The sequence below is a fragment of the Heterocephalus glaber genome, unplaced genomic scaffold (genome assembly GCF_053883595.1).
Source record: "Heterocephalus glaber isolate CG9 unplaced genomic scaffold, H.glaber_assembly_v1.0 deba00000331, whole genome shotgun sequence".
Classification (NCBI taxonomy): Eukaryota; Metazoa; Chordata; class Mammalia; order Rodentia; family Bathyergidae; genus Heterocephalus; species Heterocephalus glaber.
The window spans coordinates 55,712,609-55,726,742 of NW_028258142.1; the positions used below are offsets into that span (position 1 = coordinate 55,712,609).

At 40.0% G+C, this 14,134-nt stretch overlaps 1 protein-coding gene across 13 annotated transcripts in view; it reads left to right on the forward strand.

Moving 5' to 3' along the window:
• The window catches only part of Osbpl1a (oxysterol binding protein like 1A), a 198,608-nt gene that overhangs the window by 143,261 nt on the left and 41,213 nt on the right, over positions 1 to 14,134 (forward strand). Inside the window, exon 1 of one of the 13 annotated variants that reach the window (XM_087189639.1) lies at positions 11,486 to 11,711. The exons of the other annotated variants lie outside the window; for them this stretch is intronic. The gene's annotated coding sequence lies outside the window, so the exon portion shown is untranslated. Of the gene's footprint in view, positions 1 to 11,485; positions 11,712 to 14,134 lie in introns of those variants that run through there. 13 annotated transcript variants of the gene reach the window in all.

Consider the following 14,134-nt stretch of genomic DNA (forward strand, 5'->3'; position numbering starts at 1 on the left):
ACCCAGGGCCTTTCTACATCCAGACCCCTTTTATTTTTTATTTTGAGACAGGATCTTGCTAATTTGCCCAGGCTGGGCTGGTACTTGTGATCCCCGTACCTCAGCCTCCCAGGGAGCTGGCATGACAGGTGTGTGCCACCATGCCTGGCTAAAACCTTAGTTATTTTTAGAGTTAAGGATGAGCAAAGAATAGTCACTGTGTTCCTAGGTCAAAGTCTGCCTTTCTGTGGCAGTCCTCCTTCCTTCCATGCTGAGCACTGAGTTAGGCCTCCAGTGAGAGTCCAGGTGCCCGCAGTGACCCCTTTCTAAATCAAAACACCGGTTCAGAGGTGTTTTCCCACCTGTACGTTTTGGCTTTAAAATGTGATGTTTCTGCAGCTTTGTCGTTCCAGGTGTGGTAACAAACGGACAAAAGTAGGAAGTAAATTCACTGTGTTCTTGAAGTTTGACAATGAATTCTGCGTTTTAGCTACCTACTGTAAACATCAATGTATGTAATTTTGTGTATACAGTTTTAACTTGTTAAAATCAAAACAAGTAAAACCTTTTTTATGGCATGCAGAGTCCCCCTAACTTCTCTGTGCAGAGCCAGATCTAAGTGATGATCATAGACTATAAATATATCACTTGAGATCAAAAATGAAAAAAATTTCAGATAATCAAAATATATTGCAAACTCAAAGAGTAAAAGTTATATACAGTTACTAAACCAAAAATAGGAAACCAAGTCATTGAGTTTTTTAAAGCTGCCTAACTAAAAATGGTGTATGACCAGTCAGTCTTGGGGCACTCGTCTTTGACTTGTGCTGGCTTGCTTCTGAGACCCCATGCTAATTTTAGTTGGAAGATGTCTAGGAGTAAGTTGAGCACCCAGCTGTTGAGCTAGCCTATCCCCTGGCTCGGCTGTAAGTTACAGTACTCCTGCCTGTCAGCCTCCAGCATGGCATACTAAATATATGAAGAGGAGTTTGTGCTTTCTGTATTTGTCCGAATTTAAACCTCAGCTAGGTAGAGGGTACAGAGTTTTACATTGTATGGTCTCTTTAAGATCAGCCCAAGCACTGCTTCTGTTGACAGGGAAAGAAATAAATTTTAGAAATTAAATTGTATAGCTAAGTTTTAGGTACTTTGTGTTGATTTCAGTATGTTAAATTTACCTGATATTTCATATGTAATATGTATCTGTCTTAAATATCCCCATTTATTACAACTAAAATATTAATATTACCTGGATTAAGGACTAATATTATTTTTCAGACTGGAAAAACCAGTCTTACTGACTTTGGATAGCAAACTTTGTTTCCCTGGTTATGTGAGGGCATTGTTGTCAGAGTGGTAAGTCAAATTGCATCAACTTAAACTGGAATTCTCTGAGTTGCTTGGCCAATGAAACTGATTTTACCCCGAGTTTAAATGTTAATATAAAATATCATATCTATCATTTAGGTAGGTAAACTGCTAAACTTGAATTTTGGTTACAAGGTTTGTATTTTATAAGAAGAAAACTGTGTTGGGCCAGGAATTTAGCTCAGTGGTTTTGCTGCCTGCTGCGCAAGTGCCAGAACCCGAGTTCAATCCCCAGTACCAAAAAAACAAAAACAAAACAAAACAAAAAACTGTGTTGATTTTAAATATCTTTAAACTTGTTTAGCGGAAGAATTCGTAGACTTTAAAGTTTTAAAGCAGAATTTAGAAATGAAATAGTATCTTTGGTTGAAACAAGTATCTCAGTTTGACACATTTGTTGAAACAAGTATGTTGTTCCACTTTCCAAATATCCTCAAAACCAGTTGTGGTAGTTAGAATGTGCTCAGTCTGTGTCAAATGAGTGGACTTTTTTCCTACTCTCTTCCAAAGTTTTTAAAAGACATGCTGGTGAGAGGGTACCTGTGTACCGACTATGCCAGTGGTTTTAGAAAGTAGGGTCTTTAGACCTTGAGGGGGGTTTCCATGGTTGTTTCAAGGGACCCCAATTTTCATAATATTACTGAGACATCTGCCTTTTCATACCATTCACCCGTAAGTCACAGTGGAATTTCTGGAGACTGCATGATGTAGGAGATCCTAGATTTAATGCAGAAGCAGTTATGAGACCCCAGCTATTTTTTTCTTAATCCAGACATTAAGGGATTGCAAAAATGTAAGAGATATAATTCTACATTATTTTTGTTTTAGAAAATGTTTTCATAAAATTATTTAACAGTACTAGTTTTATTATTATTAAATGAGTCAATAAGTTAATTTTTTTTCTAATTTGGTAAATAATGATAGATATAACCCACATTAAAAGAAGGTCAGCTGTGGGGTCATCAGTAATCTTTTTTTTCCCCCCCCAGTACCAGGGATGGAACTCAGGACCTTGCACTCTCCAGGCAGGCACAGTGCCACTGAGCTGCATCCCTGTCCTATCATCAGTAATCTTTAAGAATGAGATTAATGGGGCCGGGGATTTAGCTCAGTGGTTTCCCTGCCTGCTGCGGAAGCACAAGGATCAGAGTTCGATCCCCGGTACCAAAAAAAAAAGAATGAGATTAATATTGAGACCAAAATGTTTGCAAAGTGCTGATCATTTTAAATATCCAATATTATTTTGGTTATTTTAAATAACCAATTATGTTAATTTCCTTTTTTGTTGAAGTAAAATTTCTATGTGCAGTGAAATTCATAGTTCTTAAATATATAATCTGGTAAATTTTGGAAAATGTGTATTCTCCACCTAATTAACATCCTCAAGAAGATATGGAACATTTGCATCACCTGGAAAGTTCCTTCTGACTGCCTTTTGTTTGATCACTACCCCCCATGACAGCCTTTAGATTTCTGTCTCTGTGGTTTAGTCTCAGGTATTCTTGAAGTATATTGCAAGGGGAATCATGCAGACTCTTTAAGTCTGGCTCTAATCATTAAGCACGCTACCTTTCAGAGTCATTCCTGTCTTCCATATCAGTGTTCATTCCTTTTCCTAGTGCACGGTAGGCCTCTGTTTGGATATGCCACAATTTGCTTATCTATAATCCCATTGATCGACATGTGCCTTCTTTCCATTGTGCAGTTACAAATAAAGCTACTGTTACAGCTGTGTCTCAATGTCCCCTAAAGCCTCATGTGGTCATAGGTGGGGCTTTTTCAGAGGAGGCTGGATCTAGAGTGCATGACGCTGGGATTGATTCGTGGTACAATACTGGATTCAAGGCCACTAGGATTAAGAGTGTGTGTACTGCCCATCCTGAGTAGCCTGGATAAGATGTAGGGGGCAGAAAGATGCTATTAAAGTCTTTGCTTGTTTGGCTACTTTCTGCCCACCATGAACTGTTTTCCTCTGCGATGCCACCCTGCCTTGGGGCCAGCCGATTATGGACTGAAACCTCTACAAACTGTGAACTAAATAAACCTTTTCTCCTCTAACTCTGGGTGTCAGGTATTTTGTCTCAACAATGAGAACAGCAAGACAGCTACTATAATTATTCTTATAGACATCTTTTTATGGTCATGTTTTTATTCCCATTATATAGGAGTGGAATTGTCAGGTCATGGGAAGCTGTATGTTTGGCTTTGTGTGATGATACCATTTCCCAGAGTTGGGCCATTTCCCACTCTTTTCAGCAGCAGGGGAGAATTCCATTTGCTCCATATCCTCTCCAGCATCTGGTGTCTTGTGGGTTTCAAATGGTTTCCCACTATGGCTTTAGTTTACTTTCTCTAATGATTTTGAACACTCATCCATGTGTTTACTAACCATTGTTCCATCTTTCTTTGTGAAGTATCTGAGTTTTTGTTTAATTTGGTTTGTATGTTTTTGTATTATTGACTTGTAGGCATTCTTTATGTATTCTGAATACCAGTTGTATTGGTCAGCTTTCCTGTTGTTGGGACAAAATATGTGAGACACATAATGTAAAGGAAAAGAGGGATTTATTTTGGCTCACAGTTTCAGAGGTTTCGGTCTGTGGTCGACTAGCTGTAAGACAGAGGCATCATGGTAGAAGGATATGGCAAAGCAAAATGGCTCAACTCATGGCAGCCAGGAAGGAGAGCTTGTTGGAAGGAGTCTGAGAGGAAAGACCTGGGACCAGATACAGATACAGTCCCCCCAGCCACCACCATGACCCTCTTGCTTCAGCTAGGCCCCACCTCCTAGTGACCCGTCCGGCTGTGAACTCATCAGTGGGTGGCTCAGTGCTCTCACAATCCAGTCACCTCTGCAGGAACCCCTTCTTCAGTCGAGTTGACAGTCACGAGTACTGGGGTGCACCACTCCTCCCATGAATATATGAAGCATGAATATTTCCCTCTCACTGGGTCACTTGCTTTTCATTGCCTTCATAATGAGCAGAGTCTTTCATTTCTTCTTTGTTCATACAGGAATTTTTAATTTTGATGAGATCTATATTTTTTGCTCTTAAATTGGCATTTTTTGAGCTTCTCTCTAATAAATCTTTGCCAACCCCGAACTTTAACCACTGTCCTTGTGTTCTTTAGCATCACTGATGGTTGGTCTGCTCTTCTAGTTAACTTCAGAGTTAACTTCATTGGTATCTTTTGATAAATGCCATGGAAAAATGAAAGGTTTTTAAAGCACATCAAAGTTCTATGATGAGACATTTTAGTTTCTCAGAGCATACAAATAGCCTTTTATTGTTGATTATGGAAGAATTATTTTATATTATAAATACACTGTGGGAGGGTCTACTCACCCTAGGGCCCCAATTAATAGAAAACCAACTGGCATACAGTCCATAACAGCAACATATACTGAGTGTCTGCTGCACTCCTGCTATTTATTGCCCAACAGTCCATCAGAGCTTAGAATCTAGGGAGAGTAAGAGTTTAAATCTGGAACAACAGCCTTGCATATTTTTAAGAAATGAGTTGTAGGTAAGAGTGTTTGCAGAAACTCTTATCCTATCCTTTCAGATGGAGAGAAGCAGTTGCGTTCTGTATGGTTCTTTACACCCTAACAAGGACAAAGAAGGAATAAATAGAAAGCAGAATATTAATTTCCAGCAGTGGAATCTGATACTTTTCAAATGACTTGGAAGTAAGAATGTATTTACCCAGTGATGAGCTTAGCAGGCTCTTCCACACATCCTGTCTTTTTCAACCTTTTGTTGAAGAACAGGTTTGCAAACTATATCCCAAATGAACTATATTAAGACTTTTTCCAAGCAACATTTTACATTATTTGCAATGTGTAAATAAGACTATTACTACAGTCATTTACTCTGTAACATCATTTTATAATCCAGTCTTCAGTTTTGTGAATGTAAGTTTATAGTTTATTTCTAATGACTTCCTAACTTGGAAGACTGTTTCAGAGTGGGTGCCTTGTAGACATTCATAGAAATTAAAGATGCAGGCTGTGTTAAGATTATATTTAAATTGAGAATTACAGAAACAAAGATTTGGGGTAAGCGGGGAAGAATTCTGATAGTTGAGAAGTAATATGTATCTAATAGCTGCATATTGGGATGTACACATAAGTACAAAACATATGTACACATGCAAGTAAATTATCAATGTTGAAGTTTGCTTCTCTGAAGTTATTTTCTTAGATTTTGCTTCATCCTTTTGATATTGAAGCAGAGAAAAGAAGGTTTTTTTTTTTGGTTTTCTAAATGTCCAAATGTTCAAATAAATGTGCTGCTACTTATGATTACTGAATATTTAATAACACGAACAAATGTTTATTTGCCAAGTGCAAGTAAATTGTGTGAAGTAGTTGGTTTTGAAACTATTTTTCAAGAAGTGGCTTAGAGAAAATGATTATTGTGTTCTTCTTACCTCAGTTGCAATTTATATCTCTCATTTTTTTCATAATTTTTCTTTCTGGCTCCATTTTAAAGTGAGACACTAGCTAAAACCATTAATTTAAAAGCAGGTATATTGAGTAGCTGTCAAGCCAAATTCTTTGTGCAGTGGTGATGAAGAGGAGAATAAACCATACTCTCTAACCGCTAAAGGATTGCAGTCTCGTGAGTAGCATATGTGCACAAAAATACCTTCATCAGTGAAATTAGAGAAAATAAAGAATTGTGAAATTTAAGTAGATTGAATTACTTTTGACATCCCATTGTTGACAACATAGTTGCGTTCAAGATCATTCCCCAAATCAAGGCACAGAAAAGGTTGAACAGAGAAGCCATGCTTAAAATGCCCCAGGATGAATTCGGTGAAAGTACCCCTGAGGTCTGAAGACAGGACTTAGGTTTAATATCATTTAATAATGTGAACGGAATGTTTAAGGCACAGTAAAATTAAATGTGGGATTCGTTAGTATATGCTCTTTCATCATTTCAATTGAATAAAAGATGTTATTTGGATCAACAACCAACTAGCATTTTCACCCAGGTCCTGTGACATTAAAACAAAGAGTATCAGTAAACTAGTAAGTGACAGGAAAGAAAGGGACTTCACCAATTTGGAATCCCTCCCAAGTTGCTTCACTGTGCAGTAACCCTAGTCTTTGTTTAAAGAAACTTTATTTAATGTCTCCCAACCCCCAAGCAACCTCTCAAGAGGGAGTAGTGTCCTAGTTTGCCAAATCTTGCTGGGAGGTACTGATACCAGCCCCTAAGTGAGAGCCATCCATTGTCCTTGAGCACAGCCTTGCAGGAGACAGAGCCTAAGAGGGGGAAACCTTTTTGTGGTCTGCTTTTCCCTCGGGTAACAGAAATAACTTCATACCTCCCTCCCTATGAGACCCTTTATGAAGTCACGAAGATTGTTCAGTAAATAGCTATTTTTCTAAACTCTCTCTTAACTGTAGTGAGTAAATAACGCATTCAGAAAGTAGTAGTTTCAAGTGTTGAACAGCTCAGACAAGGTGGTTTCCGTGAAATCATTTATAATAATAGTAACATCAGTATCTGCTTTATGGGAAAGTTTTCTGCCTACTAGGCATGGGAATGAATGTTGTACATCACTGACCAAGCTTCTGTTTGGAGGTTGGGGGATATTCAGATTTTCCGTACAGTACACACATATTTGGCCACATAATATGCACATATATAGGGGTCTGTGTGTGTTATTGGAACAAAATTTAACAGTTCCTACCCTTGCTAGATGTATTCTATTTCATTTTTTAAAGTACTGGTTTTATTAATTGTTATTGTTTTTACAGACCACAGTGAATGAGATCCAAAATTTAAAGAACACTTCTCTGTATGCGTTGTATCATTGGACCCTCACCATAGCCTTATGAAATACTGTGTTGTCATTTTCTAAGTACGAAATGTGTTGTAGTCGGTTGGCTTATTGTTCATGGTTACATAGTAAGTGGCAGTCAGGGCTCAACTGGGAGGTGAGGCTCCCGAGTTAAAAGAATCACAGCTCTGCCAGTCATTACATTTGTGACCATGCACAAGTTATTTAATAGAGTGCTCAGTTTATAGGACTGTTTTGGAGATAAAGGGAGGTGGTGCCCATGAAGCGATTAGCGCAGGGTCTGAATGGAGGGGAGTACTCACTGAACATGAGCCATTAGTATTCAGCCACCTCATCCTGGTGGAGCTCATTTACAGTTAGCTCAGGGATATTTCTGTGTCACAGCCATTGTGAAAGTACTGCTTTTTAAAAAACTCCTGAACTTTCCCTGTCTTCTCCAAGACAGGGAATCTGATCAATTTTTTTTTTAAAGGAGATAGATGCTAAGTAAACATGTAAACTATTAAGAGTCCTAAAGTATGGGGTAAGAGAAATTTTGGGGGAAGAGCTCCCGTGTCATAAGAAAGGGAACAGTGAAGGCACGGAGGGATGAGAATCCTAGAGTTAGAGTCCACACAGGGAGCAAGGACAGAGGGCTTAGAGGGGGACCTCACTGCTTCAGGTGGAGGTGTGGGCTTGAGAGGCGTGCATTGCCTTTGATCACTGGAGAACTGGAACATTGTGAAAAAACATCTAGGGTGGGAGAACCCTTAACCAAGATATAAAACCCAAAAACTATTTTTTAAAAAAGACATTTGTCTGTAAAAGTTAAAAAAAAAATCTGCATGTGTGACAAGGTATTTATCTTTTTGTCTAACTTACACTTAAAATTCTTAACATTTACAGAGAAAATCCAGTGGTATATTGATGTCAGGCAGTTTACAGATATTTAAATTCAGGTGTCATTATTTAAGAAAATGTTCTCAGTATTAGCTGAGGAAAAACAAGTAAAATAGCAATGTCACATCCTTTCTAGAAGTCAGGCTGACAAAACTTAGAAAGGAAACCTGTTGGGGCCAGGGTAGCTCAGTGGTGCTGCGCCTGCCTGGCAAGAGCAAGGTCCTGAGTTCGATTCCAGGTACAAGAAAAAAGAAAGGAAACCTGTTGACGTGAGTGGCTACTGGTGAAGTTGTGGGAAGAACAGTGACCTCAAAGGCTGTTGGTGAAATATGAAATGATTAAAACCACCTCAGAAAGCAGTTGGACAGCTGCTTTCTGGGGAAAGGTGAAGTAGAGATGGCTTTCAATCCGGCAGTCTTACCCTGGTACTCTTGCCCATAAAAATGAAAGCATCAGATTTAAATGAGAGTATAAACTATTAAAATGTTTTTGTTGTGCTGTTTATTTTGGCAAAAGGACAAAAACTGCATACCTTTCATGGAGCACAGACGGAATACATTTTGATACATAGTATTTTTGTGGAATATTATACATGATGAAAAGAACGTTTACTATTTGACTTGAACAAATTTCCATAAAGTATTGAATGGGAAAAGCAAACCATAGAAAAGAGTGTGTAGTTAATACACTGTCTTGGATTATTCAGGTCAGAAAGTGCTTTTGTGTGTGTGCGCATGCATGCATACAAAAGTATGTAACTATTTTGGGAACATGTAGAAAAGTGTAGAAAAATAGTAGCTTTTAGTCATGGCTTATAGGATGGCAAACAAGAGAAACCACAGGAGGGAAAGACTATATTAGAAATGGAACCAGGGAATGAGATGTAGCTCCATAGAGAGGCTCTGGGTTCCATCCCCAGCACGGGGGATGTGCTACTTACACAGTGAAATAGGTTTACTTACTAGTATGTGTCCCTAAAGCTGTTAGCGGGGAAAGGTAGGTACTTCAGTATCTGTCCACTTGAAAGCAGGCCCTTCATATGTTATTTAGTGAGAAAGCAGTGTGAGCTGTAGGTACTATTTCAGTGGTGTGTTGTATACAGACACGTGCACATGCCTGTTTGCTCAAAGGCTGTTGCCGTTTGGTATGGGAGGGGGCATTCCATGATTGGTTGTTCTTCACCTGTGAATTATTTTGTTATATAATATGTGTTATTTTGTAATTTGAAAAATAACCATATACTCTTTGCCCATGTTATTATGTTTACTGCCACTTGAAAGTGGTAAACATGCTTAAGAAGATTATTTTTGTTATGTGTTTTGGTTTTGACATAGAACTTGAATTCCTTAAAATTTAAGGTTACCAAACTTATGAATTAAGACATTTAGCCATTTTCTGGAGCAACTATTAGTCAAAATGATGAAATATTTTTATCTTGTTCATAGGGACAATACTGAAAGATAGTTGTTTGTTTCACACATAGATTCTGATGATAACGCATGTCGTCTTCCTAGTCAGATAAATTTGGCTTAGTAAATCATACTATAAATGGAATCACAAGACCAATAGACTTATGATGTAAGAGGTGAACAAAATACTTACAATATACAAAAGAGCTCTTACAAATTAAAAAAATGATTTATTGGGCAGATGATACCACCTTTGACTATGACTGTCATCCTGTTATGTTTATACTTTATAAAAATAGCAGAGAATTTAGAAAATTCACTAAAACAGATATGTAGGTCAGAAAGTAAACATTTCCAAGAGACTGTACTTATCCTGGGCATTATTTTTCTTAGAGCATATCTAGCTGCCATTCTTTGGACGGAGGATTAATATCTAGAATGTGTAAAGAACTCAAAAAAATTAGACCCCCAAATAAAATATCAAATAAAAAAAGGGGGAACTGAAATAGACACTTCACAGAAGAAATACAAATGGCCAGTGAATACCTGAAACAGCGCTCAACATCTCTGGCCAGTAGAGAACTGGAAATTAAAACAATTCTGAGATTCCATCTTAGCCCAGAAAGAATGGCCATCATCAAGAAACCAAATAATAGGGGCCGGGGATTTAGCTCAGTGGTTCCGCTGCCTGCCTCGCAAGCGCAAGGTCCTGAGTTCGATCCCCGGTACCAAAATAAATAAATAAAAGAAACCAAATAATAACAAATGCTGTGGGTAGGGGGGAAGGAACCCTTTTACGTTGTTAGTGGGAGTGTAAACTAGTACAACAACTTTGGAAGTCAGTATGGAGATTCCTCAAAAAACTGAAAATAGCTATTCCATTTGACCCAGCTGTTCCCCTCCTACATATCTTCCTAAAAGAGTTAAGGACATTATTTACAGTGATATATGCATACTCGTATTTGTAGTAGAGCAGTTCAGTAGCTAAATCTTGGAAGTCCCCCATATGCCTATCAACAGATGAATGGATAAAGAAAATGTGGTATTTATACACAATGGAGCACTACTCTGCTGTAAGGAAGGATAAACTTGAATCATTTGTAGGAAAACAGATGCACCTTGAGACTACAAGGTTAAGTAAAATACAACCACACAAGCTAAATATGTTTTTTCTTATATGAGAAACCCAAGTATAAATAGCAAAATAAAAGATAGATAATAGGAAGTAGCAAGATGAATCTTTATCAAAAGGGAAGGGATCAAGAGTAGATAGGGAGGAAAGGGAAAGGGGATGAAGAAAAGGAATTAAGTTGTATTATATATGCGTATCAGTTTCCCACAAGGAAGGTAAACATTATGTATTACAAACATGTACTAATAACAAATGGAAAAAAATATACAAGGCAGATTATCTAGATATGCAGCCTTGACTTGGAAGATTTGCATGATTTCCATGTTTTTTTATGCATTCCATGGAAAGAACCCCCCAAGTGTGAACTTCAGGAAAGTATGTACATGCCCGTACTCAGCACGCAGATCAGTGCCTGTGTGCCTGGCACCAGGTTTCGGCCCAAACCTAATTTCCCCATCTTTCCTTCATCTTTGCAGGGTCTCTGTGAGCCAGCAGTGTTGTGTGTCCGCGGGTCAGGGACAGCGTCCGGGGTGGGACCGTGCAGGCCTGTGAGTGGTTGCAAAATGGCGGGGCTCCGTCCAGCAGAGCCTGTTGTGTGATTGCTGCCTTCAGGGCTCCTAGAGCGCAGCAGTGTAGACCTCCTGCCCTTGCCCCGCGTTTTTCACAACGGAGAGGATTTGAGCCCGGCATTCATTGGCACATTTCCTAAGCTGCTTTGGTTGAGCTTGGAGTCCATCTTCAGCAGTGTGGAGCGGGGAGTAGCGGGGCGGGGGGGGGGGGGTGTCAGGCGGAACCACTGCCATGGCAGTCATTTAAGGACCAGGTACTGGAGTTTTGTGTCGGTCGTCGTCATGTCATCTGTTCGGTCAAAAATAGAACCAGGCCTGGCACTGTCAGTCCCTGGTACAGGGTGTTTTCTCCCTGTGTGAAGAAGAAAAGGAAGCACAGAATGCAGAATAATGACCCTCAGATGAACCCGGGAAGAGAATCGCCCATCTGTGCTGTCAGCCTGAGAGGCCCGATTGCTGTCTCAGCTGCCCAGCCTTTCGCCCAGGGTAAAACTGCCGTCCAGTACCCCAGAACGTCGTCTTTTTCCTGTTGGGAGGATGAAATTTTAAAATACAGAAGTATATCCTTTTCAATACAACTTATTTTTTAAATAATCGATTTTGTACATTATTGTCTTAACGCTGCAGATGATTGTGCTGTGCTGTTTTCTGTCTTTTTAGGCTATGATCGAGCAGGTTTTGGCCTTCTCTCAGCATCTTCAGATGATACAGTCCTTTTGTTTTGGGGACATAATGATGAGACTGAGTCTGTCCAGTACAGTGGCCACCAGCCACATGTGGCTCCTGAGTCCTTGAAATGTGGTGATGTGACTGAGAAACTCAAGTTTCACTATTACATTTTAATTATTATAAGCTAGTTTAATATGAAGCAGTATAAACTATTCTTCCATTAAACTCATCTTTGTATTGTTGATACTAGCTTGCACTTCAGCTGTTGAGAACAGTACCTAAATGATGTACTCTCAAGTGCCAGTTACATACTGGATTTTGAAGATGGTATGGAAAAAGAGTACAAATATCTCATCAGTAATTTTCATGTTGATTATATGTTGAAATGCTAATAATTAGGTTAAAATACATTTTTCAAGTTGGTCTATCTTCTACTTTTCAGCGTGACCACCGGGACAGTTGAGGTTATGTGTGGTGCACGCATCGTGTTCCTCTAGCAGGGTTTCTCCCCCAGGCACCGCTGACATTGGGGCTGGGTAGCTCGTTTGTTGTAGGAGCTGCTGTCTTACCCACAGGATGCCCAGCAGCATAGCACCCTGTCCTGGCTGCTGCAGACTGGCATCCTGCCCCGTAAGGGGCACCTTTCTGTGCCCATGCCTGAAGCCATCCTGAGACAGGCTCTCTGGGTTCCCATTGCTGGAGTCACCATAAGACGCGCCTCAGGTCAGCCGTTCTGACCTCAGCTTCTGCCAGTAGTACCGCTCCTACTCTCCCTCGAAGCAGAGTAAACCAGATTCTTTACGAGGGACGATCTGCTGACAGATCTTATGGATTCTGATGTTACTCAGCAGACACCTACTTGGTTAGGCATGTGCTTGGCAGCCAGGCTATAGCAAAGGTAAAACATGAGTTCTCCTGTGTTTACCTACTGTTTAGAAGACAGAGAAAGTCAACAAAAGAGAAGCAAAAGACTGTACCTGTGTCACATGTGATCGGTGCCATGGAGAAAGACAAGCGGACAGAGGCGTATGAGGGTGGGGGTGTTGGGGGTGACAGGGATGCTGTTCCCCCGGCCACCCTGATACTTCAGGACCTGTGTTGTTTTTGTCATTCCCCAGACCTCCATTTCTTGTGTTTCTTCTGGAGTACATATTTTCTTTTTGTTTGATTGTTTTTGAGACACGGTCTCGCTATATAGTTCAGACTGGCCTTGAACTCGCAGCAGTCCTCCTGCCTCCGCCTCCCCAGTGCTGGGTTTATAGGCATGTGCCGCCACACCTAGCTGGAGTACACATTTTCTTCCTATTGCTTATAAGAAATGTTTTGCAGACACTTTTCACGGCCTTCAGTGCACTGTCGTGAGTAGTTTAAGGTCCCCATTACCAGCAGCTCCTGGGTCTAGATCTTGGAGAGATCCCCCATCCTCCTCTGCTTGGCAGTCTGTGGTTGCACCTGTCTTTCTGGCAGCCTCATCATGCTCTAACGTAGATTGTGGTCAGCAGCCCAAGGTCATTTACTAAAATGCAACTTCTGTGTGGTACGTGTGTCCCCTAGGCCTCTGTTTCTCCTTGCTTCTCACTGGGTCACTGCCTAGGGTGGAGTTTGAATGTGGGTTTGCACTTGGCTCTGAGTGCCCCACACAAGAAAATAAGGTGGATTTTATGACTGTCATTTACCTTTCCAAATCCCTTTGTCTCTCCTTTGTGGTTGTGCTTAGAGTGGACAATAGCACAGATAGTCTGGCTTCCTCATAAATGAATAATCATTACATTTTCATAAAGTACACCAAAAGTAATGTTCATAAGAGTGAGTATAGGATATTTTCAGGTAGAACTCTTAGTGGCAACCCTGTGAGTTTCCACACTTGAGAGTCAAAGCTGGATGTCTCTTAACTTCTGCCTTCACACATACCACCAATAGTCGAACTCCATGGCACACACCTATAATCTCAGCATTTGGGAGGCCGAGGCAGGCAGATCATCTCAAACCAGAGGGCAGCCTAAACCACCTAGTGAGGCTTTGTCTCAAACAAAAAACAAAAAGAGAAATGTCTCTGAGATATCTGTTGCTTTTCTTCTGTTCTTATCTTTAATTGGAACAAAAGGATATACCTCTCCATTTTATGTAAACACGTGTTGGGAGCATTATAGCCCTTGTTCAGGCTTTACAAAGCTTTTTTCAGGTTCACAACTCCCTAGCTCTGTCACATTCCTCATTGGCTTTTTCATAGACAGGAGATGGAAGATTTAGCAAACACGTCTCTAAAACTGTGTTATACTTGCACATGGTAGATGATGGCAGGATTTTGGATC